The sequence below is a fragment of the Sapajus apella genome, unplaced genomic scaffold (assembly GCF_009761245.1).
Source record: "Sapajus apella isolate SASKATOON/1434 unplaced genomic scaffold, GSC_monkey_1.0 scaffold36, whole genome shotgun sequence".
Lineage (NCBI taxonomy): Eukaryota > Metazoa > Chordata > Mammalia > Primates > Cebidae > Sapajus > Sapajus apella.
Genome location: NW_022436976.1, coordinates 20,924,927 through 20,947,646, shown reverse-complemented (window position 1 = coordinate 20,947,646; position 22,720 = coordinate 20,924,927). Strand labels below are relative to the sequence as shown.

The window sequence follows — 22,720 nt, the reverse complement described above, 5'->3', positions numbered from 1 at the left end:
AAGATAAATACTACATGCGCTCACTTGTAAGTGGGAGCTAAATAACGTGCGCACATAGACACAGAGTGTGCAATGATATATCACCCAGGTAAAGAAAGTTAAAGGAAGATTGTAGCAGTGAGGACAGTGAGTGGCAAAGTTGCGGAATAGGAATACCAGGGAAGGGGCCCTGAAAGGGCCTGGGGAGGAGGTGCGGTGGAGCAAAAGCAGAAGGAGCGATCAGGGTTAGTCTAAGGCAGGGGGCAGCAGACTCTGGCCTGAGTCAAATCTGACCTGCTGCTCCCCATTTTGTACAGCCAATAAGCTGACACATTTTTATGTGGTTGGAAAAAAAATATTTTGTGACAAGTGGAAATAGAAATTTCAGTGTCCATACATAAAGTTTTATTGGAGCACAGCCACCCCCATTGCTTTACATGTTGTCTATGTCTACACTGGTGCTACAATGGCAGATTCAGTAATTGTGATAGACTGCACTGTGCTCAAAGCTGAAAATGTTTGCTGTCTTTCCCCTCACAGCAAGTTTTCAGACTGCTGGTCTAGGGTTTTCAGGTTGGTGGAGACGGTGTTAACAGAAACAGAGAAATCAGCCATTATTACGATGATGGGTCAGAAAAAAAGATGGTATCAATCTTGGAGCAGTTAAATGGGAGGTGTCAAAGGACAGAGCAAGGCAGCCCAGTGTGAAACGGAAAGCTCACCCCACTGCAGGGGCCCAGCACTGGCTATCCCCCTCTGCCTAGTACATTCTTCTTCCAGATCATTGCACTGCCTGGCTCCTACTCATTACTCATCCTTCAGGGCTGAGTTTAAATGTCACTTTCTCAGACCAGTAGCTCTTCTCCCAACCCCCACCATCTAAGCATTCACTACTTATACCTTGATAATTTTCTCTGTTGCACTTATCACCACCAGAAATTATCTTGTTTATCAATGTGTTTAACATCTTAGACTGTTGACTCCTTAAGGGCAGAGACCTTTCCTCCCTTATTCCCCATCGTTCCCAGTGCCTTGAATAGTGCCTGAAACTGTGCAACCAGTATTTGGGGGAGGTATGGAGCAGAGAGGAAGGAATATGAATAAAAAGAGACAACTGGGGCTCAGGCAAAAGTGGGTCACCTGCAGTTTTAGGGAACATATAATATCTACCATTCACAGAACCTTTAGAAAAGTCCTCACTGGGGGAGGAGGAGAAGTGAGAGAAAGAGAAGATACTCAAAAATTTTGAGAACAGAAGACAGAGAGGGGGAAAGGAATTCCTTACTGTGTCTCAGAAGCCAGACAGCAGTAGGGTTGAGGGACATCTGCCAGGAATAAGGTTTTCAGCAGCAAGAACTATTTTAGATAACTAGGGCAGAAAAAAGGTGTTAAAACATGACAGCAAGAAGGTCACTGGTGACCTCAAGGAAGCAGTCTTATGAGTGTGAAGGTGGCAGTCAGTTTGCAAAGGGTTAAAGAACGAGTGGGTGGGAGGAAGTGAAGGCTTTCAAGGCATTTGGCAGCCAAATGAAGGGAAAGAGGAAAGAGACGAGAGGTGTTCTGGGGACAGCAGTGAGGGGGTGGGATCCTTCTGTTTTTTTCATAGGACACAAATCTCATCATGTTACTACCCAGTTTAAACACCTCAGCTTCCACTAATATATTATTAGGCCCAAAAGTAATACAGCACATAAGGCCCTGCTTGACCAGGTTCCTTCCTGCCTCACACCTGCACCTTTGTTCTCTCTGCATCAGCTGTAGGGTGTTGGTCCCACCATAGGTCCTTCGAACATACTGCTGCCTCTCACTGGAAAACCTCCTCATTCGCTTAGCACAGCTCTTTCACCCATCAGATTTCCATGCATAAAAGTGTACTGCAGAGAGGCCCTTTTCTTACAGTCCACCTCTGACATGTCTCCTGGTACTCAGTGTCATTGTAACAAACAGTAATACAATTTCTGAATTGTTTTTTTCAACTAGCAAGGAACGTTTCTAAGGGCAGGAGCCAAGCCTGCCTTGTTCTCACATACATGTGATCTACACAGAGTTGCTAAATAAACAAACATGAAAGCCTAAGAGCATTTATGTTTCAGCCAGCTTGTACATGGTAAATGGCCTGGTTCCTAAATCACATCAGGTGGGCTTACAATTTATGTTCAGGCTAATGAAATCAGACTTCCTCTGATTTCCTCCTACTTCCAACCAACCCATGTGAATGGTCATTCTGCGTAAGTAAAAACATGAGATTCCTTGGAGTTACCACCATACATCGAATGATTTCCCCCAAAAAGATAACCCATATACTTCGATGCGTGGACTTGCCTGAAATTTTACAGAATGGTTTTAACTGAACAAAATTGGTCAGTATATTAAGACATCATGCATATTACTTTTTAGTCTATGTTATGTGAATTAATGCTAAAATAGGTTTGCAGGTACACCTGGTAAAAAAGCCATTATACCTCTATAATATAACTTGCATCTGTCTACCTCCCTGTGTCTGATCTACCAAATTAATTTAGTAACAACATTTTTCTCTGGGAAGATATATATTTGGCAGGTTATTTTTTCCTTGAGTTGTTTTCTTTTATCTTTTCTCTTAGTACAACATAAACATTATTTTAAATTATAATTGAAAAAATTGTTATAAATATAGCCTTACTACAATCTGATTAACTGTGCAAGCATGCCTACAGATATAATTGTGCTTAATTGAAATAACTGTTGTCAGTTCTAATACCCTTAAGCCCTTAAAACATCATCAAAAACAAATAAGAGTTGCATTCATTACAAATGGTTGTTATCTATTTCTACTTTATATGCTTAGATAAGACTGGTCTGAGTCACCAGGGGTACCTAAAAGTAACAGACCTAAATTTATGTTTTAAATACCTACAGGTCATCCTTTTCACCAGCTGAAGTGGACTTTCCTACCCACTGCCCCTCCATACAAATCAAATTAGGGAGCTTTACTGTCTTTCTCATTCTAGAATGGGAAGACAAGGAAAGACACAGCTAACTCCTTTGCTGTCAAAACATATGGGATGAGAATGATATCAAGAGCGCTTTTCCAATCACGTGGCAACAACTGTTCTTGAGTATAATAATGCCCAGACCCAAGAAACCAGTCCAACATATATATCACCAAGAAGAAAATACATTTGAAATATTTTAAAATACACATCTACAATTGGGAGGAAGGGCCAACTCTTTGTATCCTTTTACATTCTGGGTAAATCTTGCTTTAGGAAAACAAAATAAGTATATGGAAATAGAAACTGTAAAACAGCATTCCATAGAAACTGAATGCGTATTTGAGAGTCCCTTTAAACTCTTATAATTCCTTACCAGTAAAACTCCCTGGAGAATTATCTGATTTATAAGATATTTTAATTTCTACACAACTCTGAATACAGCGTTTTACAAACAAGTATATGTGGTGCCTCTGCCAACAGCCCACAACTTGCTAAGTAAACTGAATCAGTGAGGTCAACACAGTATCTTTATATTGACTTTCCCAGAAAGTCTAATACATTCCTACCAAATTATATACGTTGGATGGCATTTTAAATTAAAGCACCTTTGTTAATTATTTTTTTCTTAAAAATAGAGTAAAACCTAATCTGTCTAGCACCTTTGGCACTATGTAATAAACCCTTCTAGATTTGAGAAGTTGGCTTCTTTTTTGATTTACTCATTGCTAACTGAAGTCCTTCTAACATAAAATATATCTGCTAGCCTTTGTTTTATATCTACTGGTGGCACCTTCCCTGCTATCTTAAAACATTCTGAATATAATTTGAGGGTCGTTTTTTTTTAAATACACAGTCTATTTACCAATCATTAAAATAAAATAGACCAGGCATGGTGGTTCATGCCTGTTATCCCAACACTTTGGGAGGCCAAGGCAGGAGGATTGCTTGAGCCCAGGAGTTCAAGACCAGCCTGAGTAACATAATGAAACCTCTCTCTACAAAAAAATAAAAAATCAGCTGGGTATGCTGGCACATGTCTGTGGTTCCTGATACTCAGAAGGCTGAGGTGGGAGGACTGTTTGAGCCTGGGAGGTTAACTCTGCCTTTAGTTATGACCGCACCACTGCACTTCAGCCTGGGTGACAGAGCGAGACCTTGTCTCAAAATAAAATAAAATTTTTAAATAGCAGATTTTTAACTCATACTGGCATCATTTCAAAATCTCAAGCATAGTCATTCAAACCTCAAAACAACCTCAGAGGTAGGTACTGTCTTTATTGTCATTCTATGGATAAGGAAACAGGTGTAACTTGCTCGCAATCTCACAGCTAGGATCAAACCATACAGTGTAGATGCAGAGCCTCCAAAAACAGACTACCGGAATCAAAAAACAAAACAAGACTAAAATACATTCAGTCTGTTTTCTACTCAGAGGTGCCATAAATTGATCTGATTTAGTCTCCTACAGCTGGGTTCAAGTTATTATTGTCTTCTACGCAGATGACTGCAGCTCCTCTTTTTAGGTTTCATCATCAGCCTTCTTTCGCAGATCACTATTAAGTAACTTTCCCTGAGTTAAAACAAAGATTCCTCACTGGTGTTTTACCCTGAAGAAAACCTCTTCTTTGAATCTGTCTTTAGAAAGTTGCTGAAAGCAGCTTCTTATTCTGTCCCCAGATCCACTTGTACACTTCCTAACCCCTAAATGAGATGTCTGAAGTTGCCCTTTTCTGCTAGAGATGTGAACTTTCACTTCATTTAGGCTCAAGAACTTGACCTGTTTCATGGCTTGATGTTCATTACCAATACCAATCACCATACTGTGCTATGATTAACAGTGCAACCTCAAATTGCTAGCATGGTGACAATGGTGTCTGCTCTCCACTAAAGGCCCTAGATTGTTTCACTTTTGAGTTACGGTTCTCCTTTTCATAAATCAGTAGAAACTCCTTATTCACTTCTAAGATAAAAATTAACACTGCTCGCCTTTGAGAACATGTCTTCCTGTATTCATCCACTTAACAACTCTTGTCTCTTAGGTTTGTTGTATTTAATCTTCTAATGGCTTAAAAACCAGTTAAACTGTCAAAAAAATGCTGTATAAATTAAAAGCAAATCAAAGTAGATTTTACTCCACTGTAAGGAAAGCATGGACAAACTTCATGACATCTTGTTTGGCTCAAAGCCTTTCTTGTTTCTTCTGGATGGTTGATAAATGGCAGATAATAAAGGGCATTTCCTGGGATGGCGAGGAGAGTTGCACAGTGGTTAAATGAGGCTCACTCTTCATGGAACTCTCAGTGCTTCAGGTCTTCTAATTGCTAATGAAGTGATTCTTGAGCTTGGAAACTTCAAACAGCTTCTCATCTTCCCCACTCATTCGTTCAACACAGGCCTCAGTTCCTAACCTAATACTGCTCACAAACTTCTGGAAACAGTTACAGTCTTCACCTGCATGTCCTGCCCTACCTCTTTCCGCTCCCTCCCAAGAGTCTTTGCTCTTATCTAGTGGCCACTTCCAAGTCTGCCATTGACACCACGTACACGCCCACTTTTATGTCTTTGCTCACACTATCTCTGCTTCGATTTCCTTTCCACCCTAAATAAAAGAACTCCTTCTCACTCCTTAAGGCCCAACTCAAATGAAGCCTCTTCAAAAAAGCATCTGACAAGGGATCCAAGCAGGAATTAGCTCTCTTCAGGGTCCTGGAGCTCTTAATTTTCACTGCTACTACAGCATCATGCACAATGTGTTACAGCTATATACACCAAGCTTATTTCCAAATTAACTGTGTCTTATCCTTCTGCCAGGCACTTAATAGGTACCAAAGAGATGTCTGTGCATGCAAAGAGTGAATTAATCTGTAACATTAAAAAAGGAAAGATAACGAATAAGGGGAAGCTACTCCCTAGTCCACAGACTTCAAAGGAAGGCCAGGAAGACTTCTTGGCCCTGAGGGCATGTTCAGAAGACCTGAGGCACTGAGTTCTATGAAGCGTGAGCTTCATCTGACCACTGTGCAACTCTCTCCTCACCATTCCAGAAAACACCATTTATTATCTGCCATTTATCAACTATCCAGAAGACTGCTAGGAAACATTTTACAATCACAAAGATTTGCTCATTTACATGTATATATAACCTGCAACTATGAAAGTGAACACGCTCTCACGGTCTTCCACTAGATTGTAAACTCTACAAGGACAAAGATTTTTATATATTTTGTTGTCTATTCACTCTCTGAGACTCACTGCAAAGCTTAACAAGCATTTACTGAATGAATAAAAGAATGTACAAAATGCTAGTGTGAACAGTACTATTAAGTAAATTCAGTTAGCACAGATTAAAAATATCCCAACAAACGCCAGCTCTGTCTTCTGGCCACGGTAGATTTAAAAGAAATTTTCCTCTTGCTTATAGAGCAGGTCTTTCCTCAGGACTGGGCAGTTTATTCACAGAGCACCAAGGAAGAACGTGTGCCCACTGCCAACTACAAAGAATCACAGATCATAAACCCTCAGAAGTGGAGGTGTCACGGAAATGAGCTTAATGTTTTATGCTTTCCTGTTGCCTTAAACTGCCAAGAATGCTGGTGCACCTCAGAGGGAAGAATACTCACAGGAATAAGTTTCCTGCCCCTGAAACCCAGTCATTTCAACATGACAGCTGTTTGAAATCCCATGTTACCAGAGGGTTTGTGAGACAGGAAGCAACAGTGGCACACCCAGCTGAGCATGGGGAGAATAAGAAGCAGAGAGGAAACAAGGTGAATGAGAATGTGGCTTGGAGGCAGCAAGGAAAGTATTAAAAACAATGAATCAGGCCAGGCGTTCATGCCTGTAATCCCAGCACTTCGGGAGGCAGAGGCAGGCCGATCACAAGGTCAGGAGTTTGAGACCAACCTGGCCAACGTGGTGAAACCCCAACTCTACTAAAAAATAAATACAAAAATTAGCCAGGCATGGTGTCATGCACCTGTAGTCCCAGCTATTCAGGAGGCTGAGGCATGAGAATTGCTTGCTCGGGAGGCAGAGGTTGTAGTGAGCCGAGATCATGCCACTGCACTCCAGCCTGGGTGACAGAACAAGACTCCATCTCGAAAAAAAAAACAAAACCTAAAAATAATAATAAAAATAAAAACAACCAATTTCTCTGATGCCTACTATAATGTAATTTACCATTATATCATAATACTTAAAAAGAAAGGAATGAAGGAGCACCATCCCTGGTCACCAGCTACTCTCTGATTTCTCATCATTAATTCTCCAAATCTTATCTGCTCTTATACAAAAGAAATTGGCAAGGATGTGAGTGTACCTAAATGGACAAGGGAGTAGAGCATGAATCACTTGTTCTCTCTGTTTTCTACTTTCTTGTATTTTCTAATTTTTCTATACTGAATTTTCCTTACTGCTATGATGGGAAAAATAATCTTTGTTTAAAGAAATTATAGAGCTAAAAAGTGCATGTTCTGACAATAAGAAAATGAAGTACACTAAAAAAAACCTTTACCCAAATAAATGAATAACAAAGAATCTGATAGTATCAAACCATCCACAGCCGGCTTTTTACTCAACATATTGCCTTAACCCTGGTCCCCTCAACTACCAGTAAATCTAATGATTCACTTATGAAAAATACTCTTCATATTAGTTATGATTTGCATAGCATGTCACAGTTTCCATGCATTATTTACCTGATTTCCCCCTCAAAACTCTGCGAGATGGCCAGGGTGAATATTTTTATTTCCACTTTGCAGATGATGAAAATAGGTGCCTGAAGTGAAACAATTTGCCACAACATGAGCCCAGATCTTCTTGTTCCTTACTCAGTATTCCAAAACAGGACTTCTCAACCTGGGCACTATTGGATGAAGAATTTGTTTGGGATGGGGGGCTGTCTTGTGTGTTATAGGATGTTTAGCAGCATCTCTAGCTTCTAACCACTCGATGCTTACCAACAGCACCACTCCCTTCCCCCAAACTGTAACAACCAAAAATGTCTCTAGAAACTGCAAATATCTCCTTGGGTGCAAAATCGTACCCAATTGAGAATTACTGGTCTAAAAGAATCTGCAAAGTTCCTTCCGACATGCCTGTTCTATGGCATGGCTCCATATACCACTGAGCCACAATAAATCAGAGCATCCAATGCTGCCTCCTCAGCGAGATTCCGTTAATAAACCAATTCCCCATCCACTTAAAACAATGGTTTTAAATGTGAAAATGAACAATAAAATTTTTTTTATAAATATTCACATCTCAGACAATAAATCTAACAGCATTCTTATTAGGACATAAGGACATACAAAAAGGGATGTGTTTGGGGGGGGGGGAACACCAGAAGAATCTGAGAATTAGAAAACACAGATCTTGGTCTTTGCTATGCAGTTATATACCTTAGTGTTCTCTTGTTCTCTCTATACAAATGAGTATCAACCTACACGTTCTCAATCCTTGTTTCCGTCAGAAGTATAAACCTTTAGCCAAGCTCGCATTAAGATTGCCTAAATTACAACAACTAAAACATAGTTATATTTTGGAAAACGTTTGAATTATTTTACCTATATCTAATGTATGCATTCTCTATAATCACTTCCCAATGGTAGTAAAGAACTAGTATAGTATGGAATGGGGGAAATCATTTAAACTGGCTGTATTCAGTGTGAAGTATCACACTGCAATCCTAGCAGTAAAAAAATACAGTTTTGTACCTACTTAGAGAAACTTAGACTCAGTGAAAGTGCTTAGTTAAAATGATATATAGAATTAAGAAGAGGTTATGATTCTTCCTATTTATAACGTCCACAGTCATTCAACTATGATGTCCTCACGTCTTTAAATGTAATCTGGATCTATACAAGGGAGACATTTTCTCCACATTACAAAGCACATTGTACCAGAAATGTCTGGAACCCTGGTGGTCTCCATTAATCTTCACCACAAAGTACAAAAGAACACATTTATCGTTCAACGAAAATAATTCCCTGGTCTTGGAAAACATCAGAGTCACCAAAAGGAAAATCAAGAAACACCACATAATGGAGTTTTGGAAAGGGAAGAACAAAGATTCAATCAATACAAAATGCTCATCTTAAACAAAATCTATGGTGCCTACACCCATACGTAACCCAAATTTTTTCAAAAAAAAAAAAAAAAAAAAAAAGCCAAAAACCAAACACTCCCAGATTACATCTGTCTCTGCATTGTTCTCATTATTAAACTACCCAAGGGTTTTAATGTTTTACTCCCCGAAAGAAGTAATGACAATTTCATACCACTGTAAATTCCTGTCACTGAGAGAAAAGCCCTATGACTCGGGGAAAAAAAGTGTCAACGACATGTGTAGTGATGTATTCAACCAGAGGCAGAAGGCAGCTCACAGCCACGTAGTAAGAAGAGTGGCAGGAAGGACGGGGTCCCCCTCCCCAGGAACACACAGGAAATCATGGAGTGCAAACCCTCCAAAAAACGTGTGCACAAACACCTGGCAAACATCTCGTCTTTTATCTAGAAGTTCCTTGGTAAACACACATCCAAGAAGCCCATATCCCAGGGACCCTGGGCAGTGACTTTGGAGGAGTGTTTATTAGTCCTCCGATGCTCCCAGTTGCCGACCGCGCGCGGACGGAGTTGGAGTTAGTGAGCCAGAGAACAGCCCCAGTTTCGATTATCAGTCTCTTTCCAGTGGAATTCGCAATTCCCCGGTGGTTCTCTCCCTCTGTTCCCTTTCCATGGTCCTATCGCCCACGGTCACCTTTCCCCCTTCTCGCTGGCTGCCTGGGGCCTGGTTCCTAACAGAACCTAAGAGGGGAGGAGGCGTTTCCCGAGTTCGCAGACGCCCACCACCCGGCTCCAAATTCCAGAAACTTTCCCTCGCTGAGACTGCAAGGAAAGAAAAAAGCTAAGACCCTCAGCCTCCGTCCTGGGGCCGGAGAAGAAAACCTTTCTGCGCTCCCACCTCGGCCGGGGGCTGGCGGTCAAGTTCGCGGTGCAGGGAGCGAGGGACGTCAGCCCTCCAGCCCGCGCCTGTATCTCGGGGTGGTATAAACAGGATGTCAGACAGCGCGCTCCGGGCTTGTTTATGAAAACTTGCCGTGCGCGCTGGGGGAGGGGGCGGCCAGGCTTAACCGCTCCCCTCCCGGCCCGGGGCCCCCGCCCGGCGACCTCCCCGCCGCCCGCCGGCTCCGCGGAACTGGAAATCCCCGCCTTCCCCTCCCGGGCCGCGGGGTCCTGGGCAGCGCTCCGGAGCAGCCCGGGCCGCACAGCGTGAGGACGGACCGACAGCAGTGGCCGCCCCTCCGGCCAGCCAGGGCTGCTCGCCCCTCGCCTGCCGACCGCGGCTGCCCCGGCTCCTCCGGCTCCTCCACCTCCCCCGGTGACACTCACCACTTCCGTGTGCGTCTGGGCCGGGCGGCGCCGGGTCGCTGCGCTGGCCGGGGTCGACGGGCCGGCTCGCTAGGCGGCCAGCCCCGCTGGGCCCCAGCGTGCGCGCACCCAGGGCTGAGGAGGGGGTCGCGGCGAGGACAACCGAGGCTGGGCGCAGGCCCGCGCGATTTGCAGCTCCGGGCTATTCCGCCGCTGTCGCGGACTGCGCTCGGCGACGCACCGCCTCCCGCCCCGCCCCGCCCCGCGGCCGGCCCCACCTCGCGACCGGCCCCACCCCCGCGGCCGCCCGACCCGCCCCTCGCGACGTCACCAGCGGCAGCCCCAGAAAGCTAGGCGGGGCCGATCTCCCGGCGGAGACTCTGCGCTTCTGGCCTGCCCGCCCCGGCCCCATCCGTCTTCGCTTGAGCCGCCGCCCGGACTCGCCTAGGTTCACCGCGTCTTCCAGAGTCTAGAATCTAGAAACTCATCTAGGAAGCGAGGAGGGAGGCCCGTAGATTGGCCCCTCCCAGCTCTGGAGCCCCCTCTGCCACACCTTTGTGAGCTCGTGGCATAAATTCATCCCCCTCCTCCGTATACGCTCCGCTTCTCACCCCAGCTGAGTAAGAGGAGAACTAGTGAAGCACTAGACCAAAAAGAACTTAGGCGTAGAGCCCCCAGCTTCGACAACCTACTGCAGATGCAACCCATTCCGTATTTTAAAAGCACTTTACGTGGAAAGAAAAAAGCATATGCATCACAGGAATTAGAACTACATTCACTGATACCTGATGTATGCACAGCCCTTTTCATTTTTAACTAATAACCTCTCAAAGTAATAGTATCATTTTATCCATGAGGAGCAAATTATGTCTTAAGTATCTTAATCAAGGTCACATTGCAGCCAGGATTCATACTCCGTAGGGAGTCCACGGACAAATCCTAACAATTTTATTTCCTTAGGTATCTCTCCAGCCGGTTCACTTGTCTGTGTTCCAGCAACATGGTCCGAGCTGCCACCGTCTCTCAACTGAAGGGACCACAAACACCTCTTAAACCGTCACTCTGCATTCACTCCAGCCCCCAATTCTCTACAATGAACTTTTAAAAATTCAGATGTGTTCCACACATTCCTATGCCTAAAACACTCCAGCGACTTCCCCCTTAAAATCTTGCATAAAAATCCTCCGAGGCCTTGCATGGTCAGACTTATGCAGCTTCAGGGCTGTGGACAGAGGCTGCCCCACCTGTGCTGACCTCACTAACCCTGCTGGACCGTTCCTGACCACTTGAGTTACTGCAGCTGAAACTGAGCAAGACATTCCGGGTATGGAATAAAGTCGAGCATCCGAATTAGGCTACTGGATTTGAGGTTTGGCCTCCACCACTAACCACCTGTGTTGCCCTAAACGATTCTGAGTTGACTCATGAAAGTTGAGCAGAAGACAAAATTATCTCCAAAGTGTCTTCCAAAAGGAAAGAGAAGAGGAGCAGAGAAAACCAGAGATCAAAGCAGACAGGGAGGTAACCCGGGTGCCTGCATTGTGGATGTCTGTGTGCAAGTCCTGTCTCGCCTGCCACACTTTGAACACCACCTCAGGGCTGTTTGCATCATTTTCTTCACCTGTTAAATAGGGATAATGTCTTCCTTAAAGGGGTTTTGCTGAAGGTGAACAATGATAATATAGCCCACATGGCATGGGCTCAGGAACTGGTAGGGATTTTTATTGAGCTGGACCATAAATAACCGGTGAGAGTAACATGAAGGGAGACAGAGATGTGAAAGAACAGCATTTCAGGTGAGGAGGGTAAAGAAAAAGGAAAGTCAGGAAGGCAGCAGTGAATCTATTGTGCCCAAGAACGAATCTGGCTGTTCACAAAGTGGAATCAGGGTAGAAGGCCTGATCACTTGAGTTACCGCAACTGAAACTGAGCAAGACATTCCAGGTGTGGGACAAAGTCAAGCACCCACATTAGGCTAATGGATTTGAGGTTTGGCCTCCACCACTAACCACCTGTGTTGCCCTAAACAATTCTCCATTTAGATCCGTTCATCTGTAACAGGCATTGTGCTAGGTGATGAGGATTCAGCAAAAAAAAAAAAAAAAAAGACTGGGTTCCTGACCTCTGAATGCTCAATGTGCGATCAGAGAGACAGCCAAGTAACAATTCAGTGTGATTCCTTGTCCTGTAATGGTGACCACAGAAAACAGTCGCCCAGCCGAGTCTGAGAAAGACAGAAGAAACTTCAAGTAGCAGACACAAGGCAGGAGTCGGGAGAAGGTGGAATATTCAGGCAGTAGTAGTATATGCTGGGTGGGTGTGGCAGCTCACGCCTGTAATCCCAGCACTTTGGAAGGCCGAGGTGGGCAGATCACTTGAGATCAGGAGTTTGAGACCAGCCTGGCCAACATGGCGAAACCCCATCTCTACTAAAAATACAAAAATTGCTGGGTGTGGTGGTGGGAGCCTGTAATCTCAGCTACTTGAGAGGCTGAGGTATGAGAATTGCTTGAACCCAGAAGGCAGAGGTTGTAGTAAGCTGAGACTGTGCCACTGCACTCCAGCCTGGGTAACAGAGAGACTCCCTCTCAAAAAAAATAAATAAATAAACTAGCTAGGCATGGTGGCACATGCCTGTAGTTGGGAGGATACTTGGGAGGCTGATGCTGGAGGATCACTTGAGCCTAGGAGTTCAAAGCTGCAGTGAGCTAGGATCACACACCACGGCACTTTAGCCTGGGCAACAGAGTGAGATCCCATCTCTTAAAAAAAATATAAGTATTTGCTGTATGACTGGGGAATAAGAAAAGATGAACCCCATGCAAAAACTTATGCCTAAAAGAAGTGGTGCATTTTTGAAAGATTTAAGAAGGTTTTTATTTTAGAAGAATCACTGTAGAGCAAGGGCTGTCAACCTCAGCACTACTGACATTGTGGACTGGACAATTCTTTGTTGTAGTGGGAGTGTCCTGTGCGTTGTAGGATGTTTAGCAGCATCTCTGGCCTCTAACTACTAGGTGCCAGTAGCAATTCCTCTTGCTCCCCAATCACACTCCCCCACAACTCCCACTCTCCTCTTTTCCCAGCTGTGACAACCAAAAATGTCTTCAGACATTGCCAAATGTCCCCTGGGGTGCAAAATCACACCCAACTGAGAACCAGTGGTCTAGGGATGATGGGTAAGATTAATTGGAGGGCAAGGAGATTTATTACATGGCATTGTAAAACTGCAAGCCACAAGGGATGAGAGCCTGTCTAAGGTAGTGGACTGGGGAAGGATACTGTGGAAGATGCAAAATGCCTGAGGACAAAAGCATTGGCAACAAAAGCATCGGCAACAATAGCCAAAATAGACAAATGGGACCTAATGAAACTCCACAGCTTCTGCACAGCAAAAGAAACAGTCATTAGAGTGAATTGGCAACAAACAGAATGGGAGAAACTTTTTGCAATCTACCATCTGACAAAGGGCTAATATCCAGAATCTACAAAGAACTAAAACAGATTTACAAGAAAAAAACAAGCCCATTCAAAAGTGGGCAAAGGACATGAACAGACACTTTTCAAAAGAAGGCATATATGAGGCCAACAAACATATGAATGCTCATCATCACTGGTCATTAGAGAAATGCAAATCAAAACCACATTGAGATACCATCTCATGCCAGTTAGAATGGCGATCATTAAAAAATCTGGAGACAACAGATGCTGGAGAGGATGTGGAGAAATAGGAACACTTTTACACTGTCGGTGGGAGTGTAAATTAGTTCAGCCATTGTGGAAGACAGTGTGGCGATTCCTCAAGGACCTAGAAACAGAAATTCCATTTGACCCAGCAATCCCATTACTGGGTATATATCCAAAGGATTTTAAATCGTTCTATTATAAGGACACATGAACATGAATGTTCATTGCAGCACTGTTTACAATAGCAAAGACTTGGAACCAACCCAAATGCCCATCGATGATAGACTGGACAGGAAAAATGTGGCACATATACATCATGGAATACTATGCAGCCATAAAAAACAGTAAGTTCGTGTCCTTTGTAGGGACATGGATGAACCTGGAAACCATCATTCTCAGCAAACTGACACAAGAACAGAAAATCAAACACTGCATGTTCTCACTCATAGGTGGGTGTTGAACAATGAGAACACATGGACACAGGGAGGGGAGCATCACACTCTGTGGTCTGTTCGGGGAAACTAGAGGAGGGACAGCGGGGTGGGAAGTTGGAGAGGGATAACATGGGGAGAAATGCCAGATATAGGTGATAGGGAGGAAGGCAGCAAACCACATTACCATGTAGGTACCTATGCAGCAGTCTTGCATGTTCTTCACATGTACCCCAAAATCTAAAACGCAATAAAATATATATATATTTTTAAAAATGCCTGAGGAGGTGGAATCGACAGTGCTTGGTGACTTGATTAGATGTGACTACTGAGGCAGAGAGAGGAATCTCACATGACTCCCAAATTTTCTGAATTGGTTAACAAGTAAAAATACAAAAATTAGCCAGGTGTGGTGGAACGTGCCTGTAATCCCAGCTACTCAAGAGGCTGAGGCACAAGAATTGCTTGAACCTGGGAGGTGGCAGTTGCAGTGAGCCAATATCACACCACTCACCACTGCACTCCAGCCTGGGCGACAGAGAGACTCTGTCTTTTAAATTTAAAAAAAAAAAAAAAATAGGTACTTTGTAGAGAATATGTGTGATATATAGGAGAGACACGATAATATAAAACAAAATAATACAAATATTTCCTTCTAACTTGTAATCCATGACATCTAAATTTAACTAAACCAAATGCAATATAGAAGCCTCTTATTAGAAAATTATCTAAAATAATAATTACCACCAACCAACAATCATACAGTTTCAGACATAAATCTTCATCAAAAGAACACGTCCCCATCAGTCTGTTCCTCTGCAAAAGCTATTGCCTAGATAACAGTGGAAAAATGCGTTAGATGCAAACAATGATGTGTGCCAGCAGCACTAAACTAAACTAAAACCCCATTGTACAAATCCTGAAATTTTATTTCAAAAGCTGGAAGCTGGAGAAAAAATAGCCTGTAATCTTGCAAACCTGATATAAAGCAGTCACCATTTTGTATATTTTCTTACCATTATCTTTTTCTAAAGAGCATATTTTTTGTATAGTCATGGCATACATGTCACTTTGTAAACTGTTCCTTAAACTTAATTGTAATTCATGAGCATATTTCAGTGTTTCTATACAAGTTTTCATAATGAATGAACTTTTTCATGCAAATAATTTTTTTTTTGAGTCAGTCTCACTCTGTCACCCAGACTGGAGTGCAATGGCACAAACACAGCTCACTGCAGTCTTGATCTCCCAGGCTCAAATGATCCTCCCACCTAAGACTCCCAAGTAGCTGGAAACACAGATTTGCTCCACACACCCAGCTAGTTTTATTTTTTGTAGAGACAGGGTCTCTGTATGTTGTCAGGGCTCAAATTCCTGGGCTCAAGTGATCCTTCCACCGTGGCCTCCCAAAAAGTGCTGGGATTATAGGCGTGAGCCACCGCCCCAGGCCTGATTATTTTCTTAACCTGCATCACTGTCTAACATTATTCTAATTATTTATTAATTTACTTGTTTTCAACAACTTTTGTGACTAGGAACTTTTTCTGTCTTATTTCACTTTTCTGTTTGCAGAATAGAATAGTGCCTAGCACATAGTTTGGTACACAACAAATATTTCTTGTATTCGTTTAAACTTAAGGAGAGGGAATGCCTCCAGAATCACAGAGAATATCACAATGCAAACAAAAATCCACAACACTTCAACGTGGTTGAGTACAAGAAAACGGAAAACTTCTGCAGATATAGTTTTTTAGGGCAAATAACATGCCGTAAAATGCATATCAAAAGTATGACAGGGCTGGGTGCAGTGGCTCACGCCTGTAATCCCAGCACTTTGAGAGGCTGAGGTGAGCAGATTGCCTGAGCTCAGGCATTTGAAACCAGCCTGGGCAACACAGTGAAACCCCGTCTGTACTAAAATACAAAAAATTACACAAGCATGGCAGCGTGCACCTGTAGTCCCAGCTACTAAGGAGGCTAAGGCAGGAGAATTGCTTGAACCTGGGAGACGGAAGTTGCAGTGAGCTGAAATCGTGCCACTGCACTCCAGCCTGGGCAACAGAGCGAGGCTCCATCTCCAAAAAAAAAAAAAAAAAAAGTGTGAGGTCAGGAGTTCGAGACCAGCCTGGCCAACATGGTGAAACCCTGTCTCTACTAAAAATACAAAACTTGGCTTGGCGTGGTGACACGTGCCTGTAATCCCAACTACTCAGGAGGTTGAGCCAGGAGAATCGCTTGAACTCAGGAGGTAGAGGTTGCAGTGAGCCAAGATCGTGCCACTGCACTACAGCCTGGATGACAGAGTGAAACTCCATCTCAAAAAAAAAAATAAATAAATAAAAAATTATGGCAGAAAAGCCTGGGCAACATGACAAAGACATGTCTCTACAAAAAGTAGCCAAATGTGATGGCACGCACCTGTAGTCCCAGCTACTTAGGAGGCTAAGGCAGGAGGATCAATTGAAGCCAGGAGGTTGAGGACGCAGTGAGCCATGACCACACCACTGTGCTACAGCCTGGGCAACAGAACAAGACCTTGTATCAGAAAGAAAAATAGTATGACAGATAAAATATTGCTATCTTTATTAAAGATCTCATTATTACAAATTGACAGAAGATACCATGACCTAGTAGATGGTGGGCAAAAAACAAAAACAGACAATATTCCCCTACCTGCTCTTGCACATGCATATTGATATGTTAAAAGAAAAACAGAAACTAGTGAGAAAACATAGGGAAAATCATTAACTTCTTTAATAATTGTAAAAATTCAAAATTAAAGCTACAAGTTACGTTTTTAAAACATTAAAAGTGCAAACTATTTGAAAACTTATAGTGCCCACTGTTTTAGACTCTGATATGGTGTACATTTTTCAGGGCAGGGTAGATTTGTGGAAAATGCATAGAAATTAACTTGCCAATATTGATCTATGAATTAATCTAAAATTATGCAGTCCATTTGACTTAATCCCATTTCTGTGACTGTGCTCTAAAGCAATTGTTTTAATATTCCATTTAGGATGGATGCAGTGGCTCATGCCTATAATCCCAGCACTTTGGGAGGCCAAGGCAAGTGGATCACTTGAGCTCAGGAGTTTGAAACCAGCCTGAACAACATGACAAAATTCATCTCTGCAAAAAATACAAAAATTTGCTGAGTGTAGTGGCTTGTACCTGTAGTCCCAACTGCTCAGTAGGCTGAGGTAGGAGGATCACTTGAGCCTGGGAGGTTGAGGCTGCTGTGAGTTACGATCCTACCACTGCACTCCAGCCTGGGTGACAGAGTAAGACTCTTGTCTCCAAAAGAAAAAAAATCAAATTAATATTTATTGTTTAAAAATTATTTGCATAGGCTAGGTGTGGTGACTCATGCCAACTCCAGCACTTTTGGAAGCCAAGATGGGAGGAGTGCTTGAGGCCAGGAGTTCAAGACCAGCCTGGGCAACATAGGGAGACCTTGTCTCTACAAAAAAAATTTAAAAATTAGCTGGGCGAGGCAGCATGCACCTGTAGTCCTAGCCACTGAGGAGGCTGAGTCAAGAGGATTACTTGAGCCCAGAAGGTAGAGACCACAGTGAGCCATGATTGTGCCACTGCAGTCTAGCCTGGGCGACAGAACAAGACTGTATTTCAAAGAAAAAAATAAAGGAAATGAAAAGGAAAGAAAGAGATTTAAGGAATATAAAGAGAGGGGAGGAGGACATAAATGTTCATTCTATTTTTTTATTCTAATATATTTTATACAGCTAAATATTTTACATGTTCAGTATTTAAACCATATAAGATTTCGATGGATGTTTTGAAGTGTCAACATTGCTATTTTTTAAAATCAAGACTGCCATTTTCTCTTGAAAATATAATATTAAGTAAATGTTCACCCTTTGTTTAACAATCTCTTCCCTCATTTCACTTTGCAAAAAAAAAAAAGGAAAAAGAAAATCAAATGTTGAATCTCTTACAGCTGAAATAACCTTTGACCCTGATTGAGCAGATCTTTATCTACATGCTCACTAACCCATTGAATCAGCTTCCATCTAAGGCGGGGAAGTGATTAGACTTACAGGAAGGAGGCCCTTTTCTATTGCTTAGTACCATACAAATAGTAGGCTGTCTAAAATACTTATTCATAATGACAGAAAGTAAGAAAAAAATCTGATTAAATATAATGGGAAGGAAAGGGAATATATATAATGTTTTAGCTTAAAGGTATCATGTATGATGTATAATAAAAGTTCAATAGATATTTGCTAAAGATATAATTCAATACAGAAAAAAGATGAAAAGCAAATGAATCATATATGTATGTATAATTGTAAATGTCCACGTTACCTTTTTAGACTAAAAGTTTTCAGGTAATTGTTCAAAGTAGAACTTTGGTAACTCTATCATAAATTCGATACATAGGTATCACATATTAGGTACTGCCCTAAAATCATTGCTTGAGAAAAAACTTGATTCTGATTTGGAGAATTTCCTTCACCAACTTCTGAAGAACATCAGGTTTATCTTCTTCAGATACTTCAACTCTCATAAAACGTCAACTTCACTCTTAGTCTAAGTGCCCCACAGATGTATAGTTAAGGTAACTTTGGAGTAATACCAACTTAAGTTTAAATTTCAGCTCAGCTCCACCATTTACTAGAGTGTATCCCAGGCAAGTTCCTTATACATAAAATTGGAATCATACTACCCAGCCCATTTACCTCAGTAAATGGTTATGGAGGTTAGGTAAGAAGGTTTATATAAACTCACTATCCCTAGTATGGCACATGGATCTGCCCTTAACTAGCTAGCAGCTAGCTGGGGAACATACTTAATTCAAGTCCATCTGGAAACTTATCAGACACTAGCTAGGCAAGAGATGTACTAGGGAAAATGCCCGTGAAGGATCAAGGGAAAGGAAGCAGAGGAAAGTGAGGAAAGCCTCCAAACCATGCTGCAACTCTGATATCTGTGGAAGTAGAGAAGGAAAAGAGATGATCAGGATAGAGAGTCAAAGACTGTAGCACAGTTCCAAAAAAGCCCTGGTTAGGCCAATCAGAGTCCTTGAGCCAAAATGGCCACTTCTCACAGGAATTGCCCAGCAATTTTTTTTCCTTTTTTAATTTTGTGAGACGGAGTTTTGCCCTTGTTGCCCAGACTAGAGTGCAATGGCGCGATCTTGGCCCACTGCGACCTCTGCCTCCCAGGTTCAAGCAATTCTCCTGCCTTAGCCTCCAAAGTAGCTGGGATTACAGGCATGCACCACCATACCCAGCTAATTTTGTATTGCTTTTTTTTTTTCTTTTAGAATCAGGGGCTTCACTATATTGCCCAGGCTGGAGTGCAGTGGCTATTCACAGGAGTGATTGTAGTACACTGCGGCTTTGAACTCCTGGCCTTAGCCTCTTCCTGACTTAGCCTCCTGTCTAGCTAGGACTATAGGCATGCACCGCAGTACCCCAAAAGAACTGACCAGCTTTTATATACCTACCATGCTCAGTCATCAGTATGGAAAGCCCAGCTCCGTGCAAACATGGTGGCGTGTGCCCACAGAGGCAACAGCTGGGGCTGTCAGTCAGTCATGTTCCCACAGCAGGAGATCTGCACTTTCAGGTGGCCACATTTCAGGCACTGGACTGCACAGATCCACCTCTGCATGCATGCTCAGGGAGCAGCCTCTTCGCAAGTCCATGGACTGCTCTTCCTGAAGGGAAACTTAGGAGTGATAGGTTAATAGGACAAACTATGACCAGGTCTCAGGCCCAACCTGGTTCTCATCCTGTCCCTTTGGCACAGTCCATTTCCCTCACCTTTAGCTATCACCTTGGCAAGTCCTGATGGCTTATTGAGAGATGTTATGCGATGACATGACCTAAGTCTTCATTCCTCTTAGATCTGAGCCCTTTGCAGTCATACCCTTCTCAGGCCAGGAGCACCATACACACCAATCCTAATTCCAATGAGTCAAGGGAGTACCAGGAAAGGCCCAAGGAGATCTCCTGGGTTCCACAAATCCTCCCTAACCCCATCCGCTTCCTTGGGCTGATGAGGATGTATTCTCCCTGTCATTGCGATGGCTGTTTTCTCCTGCTGGTCCCTGGAGACAAGGAATTCAGAGTGCCCTGGTGGCAGCCATAATTTGTAATTCAATGGGACTCTTTGTCTCCTGGCAAGAGTAGACTGAGTTTGGGGAACAGGATCTTTAACCTTTGATGAACACAGAGTTTTGGGGACTGGAAGGACAGTTCCCAGTGGGTCATTGGGAGTGATGGCAAGTGGGACCACTCCTATTTTGACCCCTTTTTTCTAGATTCATTTATTCTTTTTGTTGTGGACACAGTGCCATATAAAGGTCTCTGATTCAATGCATCATCCTAGCCTTTTAGAAGGTTGCCTCCTATCGCTGCAAGTATGCTTTTGAAAGGCCGTTTCCACATTCTGTGAGGTCAGCTGTTCTGAGTGGTGTTATATATGACCCGTGGACCCCACGGTCATGGACCCACACATTTTGAGATTTTATGTAGCATCTTTTTTGGCTATGTATTTGCCTCTAAAGGACACTATACTCTATTAACCATCTCTGCAATTCCTGCAGATCAAGCCACCTTGGCTGCTCCTCTGACCTTGTTAGTTATTATGGTAATTGTGAACTCATGGCTTCTGGGAGTCACATACTTCCAGCTGGTCTCTACTCCTTGACCAGAGCTCCCACCATGCCCATGGCTGTAAAGGAGCTCAGCTGTGGCATCACTCTCCTACTTTGAGCAATGGCCTGCAGAGGAGGCTACTATTGTGCTTCCTAGTGACGCCAATGTCTTTCTCAACAGTGTATTCTTAATGGTCTTGGTGAAGACCTCAGTGGGTCTTCTGGTCTTACATGGTATTTCCATCCTAACATGCCCCTTCCCTCAACCTTTTAATCTTTCCTCTACCTTCTGCCAGGGCAACTCGGGCTTCTCCACTTTACCCTGGTTTAGTCACTACCTTTTCCAGGCTTCTAAAAGCCACCCCACAATAAGTTTGCCTCATCCTCTAGGGTCTTTGCTAGGGCATTAGATCCTGTGTCTTGAAAGAGTGTCCTTAAGTCTGAGCTCCAGAAATAGCTGTACTTCTCTTGGGCAATGTTCCTTATCACTTACATAGCTGATTGTATTTCTCCTTTTGATCTGATTGTTAAGAACTTCAGAAACCTCGAGGTGTGGTGGCTCACACCTGTAATCCTAGCACTTTCGGAGGCAGAGGCTCTACTCAGGTGGATTGCCTGAGCTCAGGAGTTTGAGACCAGTCTGGGCAACACAGTGAAACCCCGTCTCTACTAAAATACAAAAAATTAGCCAGGTATGGTAGCGTGTGCCTGTAATCCCAGCTACTTGGGAGGCTGAGGCAGAAGAATTGTTTGAACCTGGGAGGCAGAAGTTGCAGTGAGCTGAGATCGTGCCACTGCACTCCAGCCTAGGTGACAGAGCAAGACTCCATCTCCAAAAAAAAAAGAAAAGAAATTCAGAATCAAATTTTAATTATACATCTATTACATATACAGGATACAGATATATAGGAACTTACGACATGTGCTTTATATGCTGTACTTCACAACAGCTTCATCTTTTTTTTTGTTGTTTTTGAGACAGGATCTCCCTCTATCACCCAATTTGGAGTGCAGTGGCACAACCACAGCTCACTTCAGCCTTGACCTCCTGGCTCAAGCGATCCTCCCACCTCAGCCTCCCATGTAGCTATGACCACAAGTGCATGCCACCATGCCCAGCTAAATTTTGTTTTATTTTTTGTAGAGATGAGGTCTTGCTATATTGCCCAGCCTGGTCTCGAACCCTTGGAGATAGCAATCCTTCTATCTCAGCTTCCCAAAGTACTGGGATTACAAGCATGAGCCATTGCACCCAGACATCTTTTTTTTTTTTTTTAACATTTTCACTTCATACTGAATCTCCTACTTGCATTTATTGAACACACTATCTTCCCAGCACTGTGCTAAGTACATATGTGTTATCTCATTTAACCCTGGCTTTCCTACTGTGTGATCTTAAGGAAGATACTGAACTTCTATAAGCTTTAATTTCATCATTGGTAAGTAAGGATGATCCTAATGTCCACTTTGTAGGGTTATAATGAGGATTAATGATAGTAGTTAACATCAGCAGTTATTAAAATATACTCAAATATTTTTGCCTAAAACAACTCAAAATATCTGATTTAATTATTTTGTAGGATGTCAATGTAGTAATGTCCAGAAAGATAAACATTCGTTTATTATAAAAACACTCAACATACAGAGCAGAA

At 42.9% G+C, this 22,720-nt stretch overlaps 1 protein-coding gene across 1 annotated transcript in view; it reads right to left on the bottom strand.

The window, feature by feature from the left end:
- JAK1 (Janus kinase 1) overlaps positions 1–10,554 on the bottom strand; it is a 136,531-nt gene extending 125,977 nt beyond the window's left edge. Inside the window, exon 1 of the mRNA XM_032296739.1 lies at positions 10,344–10,554. The gene's annotated coding sequence lies outside the window, so the exon portion shown is untranslated. The remainder of the gene's footprint in view (positions 1–10,343) is intronic.
- Between the last annotated feature and the right edge of the window lie 12,166 nt (positions 10,555–22,720).